The sequence below is a fragment of the Limulus polyphemus genome, unplaced genomic scaffold (assembly GCF_000517525.1).
Source record: "Limulus polyphemus unplaced genomic scaffold, Limulus_polyphemus-2.1.2 Scaffold455, whole genome shotgun sequence".
Classification (NCBI taxonomy): domain Eukaryota; kingdom Metazoa; phylum Arthropoda; class Merostomata; order Xiphosura; family Limulidae; genus Limulus; species Limulus polyphemus.
In genome coordinates this window covers 503,943-509,122 of record NW_013666065.1, presented here as the reverse complement: position 1 = coordinate 509,122, position 5,180 = coordinate 503,943, and the positions used below count along the sequence as shown (strand labels likewise).

At 32.5% G+C, this 5,180-nt stretch overlaps 1 long non-coding RNA gene across 1 annotated transcript in view; it reads left to right on the top strand.

Annotated features, from left to right (window-relative positions):
* Positions 1–1,442: 1,442 nt before the first annotated feature.
* LOC111085540 overlaps positions 1,443–5,180 on the top strand; it is a 6,568-nt gene continuing 2,830 nt past the window's right edge. The window contains exon 1 of the long non-coding RNA XR_002610366.1: positions 1,443–1,455. This is a non-coding gene — a long non-coding RNA (uncharacterized LOC111085540). The remainder of the gene's footprint in view (positions 1,456–5,180) is intronic.

The following is a 5,180-nucleotide window of genomic DNA, read 5'->3' as shown; positions in this document are numbered from 1 at the left end:
AAATATATTTAAATAGGCATGTATAGTTTAGTTCAATTAAATGTATCATTTATAGCAATAGTAGTTTTTTTTTCTTTTAGAAACATAACTATTTATAATGCTCCCAAAACAATAAAAAAATAAATTACAGTGAAAGCAATGAAGATTTTGTAGGTTTTGAACCAAACTAAATAACAGTAAACCTTTTTTTGATTTACGGTATTTTCTTATTTTGATGTTTTGGGCTCTTTTGTGTTTAGAACAATATATACTAATTTTTAAAGTATGAAATTGAATTTTTTGTTCAATAAAAATCTTTCATATGCGACTGTAGATTTTTTTCTCCAAAACTTTGTCTTCAAAATAAGGGTGCGTCTTATATTCCGAAAAATACCGTATTAGAAATTTTATAAGCATTGTTAATTGTAAACTAAACAAAACTTTAGAAAGCCTTAACTATCTTAAACTCGCATATCCTAGTTTTTCATTGAGTTTCATTTCCGGCCTTCATTCACATATTAATGTCAATAATATCTTCAATCATCTGCATTTCAGAGTATCCTGACTGCTCTAAGAAACTTATTGCTAAGCTACTAGGAAAGAAAGCCGGCTGTGATCTATACCTACAGACTCCTCAAATAAGGAATGATGTAAAGAGTTTTCTCTCTCTTCTTCTGTGAATATCGACATGTAGTTAATGATCTAAGTTCAGACTTTTAGCACATTTCCATCTGATTTTCTTTCTTATCTCGTTATGACTTTTTACACTTTAGAATGAGATGATTGGTTCACTTCCTTGAGCGTATAAGAAAAAAACTCCAACTGGGTACTGAATGTAAATAAATAGAACTTCGTAATGGTATATTCTCCTACAACTGAAAGCTTTATTCAAGCTGAAGAGGGAAATAATTTCGTATCGTTGATTTTAATATTGAAAAATGTACTTTAATTATTGCAATGAAATATACTTAAAAAACGGCGAGATACTAAAATACACAGCGCCAGAACAAAATAAAAGCGAAACGCTTCACTAATTCAGCAATTGTGTGTAAGTAGGTACTTCGTCATTTTGAAGTACACTTACCTATTTTGGCTTTCCTAAAATAATTATTTTTCTTGATTTGAAAAACATGTAATAAAATTTAGTAATAATAAAATGTTACATAAAATATGTGGATTAAACTGAAATACTCTCTTGAAAATATGAAATCTATATTTTTCATTTCAGAAAACTAATTATTTCTAAACTGTGCCCTAAAACGATTTGAACCTTTTCAAGTGAAACGGTTTTTAGAATTTTAGAAGTTTTTGTTTCTCAGGATCTGATTGATTAAATGAGTATCTCTGTTTTCAGGTATTACTGTGTCATTGAATTTAGACCAAATTTGGTGCAAGTTTCTGTCTCGTTTGCTTGCTTGTTTAATTTTGAACATAGTTGCATGAGTGCTATCTGCACTAGGTGTCCATAATCTTAAAGTAATAGATTAGAGACAACTGAAATAATTAACATCATATTCTACCAACTCTTGAGCTACTGTTTACCATAGGACAGTGGGATTAACTGTGGAATTAAAACATCCCCACTGCTGAAAAGATGAGCATGTCCCCCGAATTGCACATTAGCAGTCGAGCTCCCTAGCCAGTAGGCTATGTCAGGTCTAGTTTTACTCTCATTCAAAATTCAGTATTTTCAGTTTTTGAGAAAATGCGTGAAAATTCACAATTATAATAATAATATGTTTTAACTATAAAGGGTAAAATATCATATTGAAGTCAAATTTAAAACAAAGTATGTATGGAATAGTCACATTGGAAGGGACGAAACATGCGCTCTGACGGGTGATCTGTGTAGTAGTTGTAAAAAAGTTTAATCAATTGTTTGCTAATTTTAAAAATTATCAGTTATAAAATAATTCTCTATTGTAATATAATAATGTTCAGAAACAAGTAATAATATTATGGTTCACCATTCTAACAAAACTCATGGGTCAAAAGAAATAATGAAGTCCAATACTCCGAGTGTTTTCAGCAAGTAGACCTTTCTTCAATCCCTATTAAGTACAACTTAATTTTGTTATCTTACCTACACATCCCCGTGGGAAACAGCTTAGAAATATCCTACCTACACATATCTGTAAGAACTACTTAATGTTATCCTACCTATATATTTCTGGATTTTGAAAATGAATCGTGGTTACAGTGAAGGATTTTTTAAATTCATTATTGTTATAAAAGCACTTTAAAGCCTTGTTTGTGTGAACTATTATCATGATGGGAAAAAACATAAAAACTTGATTGTGCGAACTGTTATTATGATGGGAAAAACATGAAAAAATTGATTGTGTGAACTATTATCATGATGGGAAAAACATAAAAAACTTGGTTGTGTAAACTATTATCATGATGGGAAAACTAAACTTGGTTGTGTGAACTATTATAATGATGGGAAAAACCATTATTCTGCTTTCAAATCGTATTAGTCTCCCGAAGTACTTTGGGTAAGACATTCTAGTTTAGTTGATAATTCATAGTTGGTTCTAATTTAGGTTTCCACGTTGTTAATATACTTGGTTTTGCATGTTAAGTCTTATACAGATCAAGACCGTTACTGGGAATCAGCCAACACGACCCACGCTCCTGATGCATTTCACAGTGCCCCGAATCTATTTTGAGATCTTTCATGAATGATAATACATTTCCTTGAAATAAAGGTCTTAATTATTTTGAGCAGTGGTTCCTTCTCAGGGGCCTCCAGTGGCAAGTCTGAAGGCTTATAACGCTAAAAACCGGGTTTCGACACTCATGGAGGGCACAGCACAAATAGCCCATTGCGTAGCTTTATGCTTAACAACAAACAAACAAGCTCTTGGGGCCCAAGTACCGAATCTTTTTAATAGCTAGCGACGCCCCTGTTACGGTTTGTTTGTAATTATGCACAAAGCTACACAATGGGCTGTCTGTGCTCTGCCCACAACGGGTATCTAAACCCGGTTTCTAGAGTTGTAAGTCCCCAGACATACCGCTGTACCACTGGGGGGCCCCTGTTACAGAGTAACTGGCAGATTTTCGATTTTACTTGTTTATAGGTTAATTATTTTACTACATAAAAATCTTGTCTCTGGTTTAGACTTTCGTGGGCTTAAGTTTTAAATACTCTTTCTGGTAGGATTTTTTATAATTTCATAAATTCACAGTACTGTTAAACATATTCCTAGTAAATAATTAGTCGAAACTTTCACTTTCCAAAAATTTCTCAGGAAAGCCCCCCATTAGCACAGTGGCATGTCTGCGGAGTTACAACACTAGAAACTGGGTTTCGATACCCGTGGTGGGCAGAGCACAGATAGCACAAACAAAAAAAAGACAAATAACATAAATTACAACATTGTTTTATAATGAAATAAGAAGAAATTTCCGGATTCAGAATCATGTTAACTGGTTAATATTTAGCAAACAACGATATTACACAAACGAATATAGAGAAGAATTTGAGGATGCCCATTGTCATAAAAGTAGTATATAATGATGGATAACATCATAAACATTCCTGACGTCCATGCATTATTGCGAAATTTTTCTTGTTTTTAAAAATTTCGCTCCATATTACACAAGGTCGATCTGAGCTTAGGCGTCTCCAACTTTAAACTTGGAAGCAGACACTCAACAACACCCACTGTCAACTATTGGGATACTCTTATCTGACCGAACAGAGGGATTTGACAGTCAATCTTATAGCGCATCTACTGCCCCAGAGTAAGGAGTGTATTTTTTTACAACCGAAAACAAGCCATAAATCCTCGAACTCACATTCTAGAAACGTGCGAAAAAATAAAAAAATATAAAACGATGCAGTAGTGTGTTCACTGACTACTAGATGCCACTACTAACTTTTGTACTCTTAAATCGTAATTAAAATACCTAGTTTATTAAGATATTTATAAAAATTAACAAAATTGTACCATCTTTTTTTTTTGTATGTGTGTGTGTGTGAACATACACTTTTATCTTTGAGATTATGAATGAAATAATTCATTTACTCTTTAGTGGCTTTCGTAAAGTTTTTTTTAAGTTTTCAAATTGTGTTAGATATATACGATAATATATAAAAATGTTCATGTATAAAATGATTACATTTTAAAACTTCTTGCACTGTGGGGAAAAGATTCACTAAAAGCACTTCGAGAATCATATGTTTTATTCAGGAATGTTTAAACGTGGTTAAATTTAGTTTTCCTAAGTAGCTTTTGATATACAGTAATTATAAACAAAGGGTTTAATAATTACTCGGTATCCGAAATGGTGTATTTAAGTGTTTTACACTCTCAAAAAAGAAACCTATCATTCTATAGATATTTGAAGAAGTTGTAGCATTCCATCACAATTTATTTGTTCGTATTGTTAGTTGACACTAGGCAGTTGATACATAATTGTACAGAGTTGTTTAAACATTTGTATAACAACAAGTAAAAGCTTAGAATGGTCTATTCTTTCATTGGGGGTGTGGCTATGAGCCAGACTAGAATTCCACTCCTCATCAGTGATCCTGGACACTACCACCAATGAAACATCATTCCAAGCTTTTACTTGTTGTTGAAAAAATGCTTAAACAACTCTATTCAATTACTCTGTATTGATCTTCCATATATAAAAGCCCTCCCTCCAAGAGTTCAGTGGTAAATCTGAGGTCTTACAACATTAAAAGTCGGGTTTCGATACCCGTAGTAGGCCCAGCACAGACAGTCCATTTTCTAGTTTTGCGCTTATCAACAAATAAAACATACTGAAAGAAAGTACTTCTCAAGAACACGGAAACTCAGTTTAAAAATAAGTGAATCTCTCATTTTGTAAAAAATACAAAACATAAATAAATGCAATTATTTTATGACGTAAATTAATTTTCAGAAGCTAATATATAAGTCAAAATTTTCACAGTTCTCCCACAAATTGTGTGTATACGTACACTGAGTGGTCACAAGTAAATAGACACCTAATTTTTCGTCATTTAACTGATTTATGCTAACTAATTTGTGTTCACAGAGCAGTATATAAATGAAAATGGTCCGCATACTAATTATCTTGTGCTACAACATGCCTAGAACTCAAGGTTCTCTCGAATTGTCAGATTTTGTTAGAGGAAGGATAGTTGGTCAAGCAGATTGTGGAATAAGTCAGCAGCAAATTTCGCAGAATTTGGGAATCCA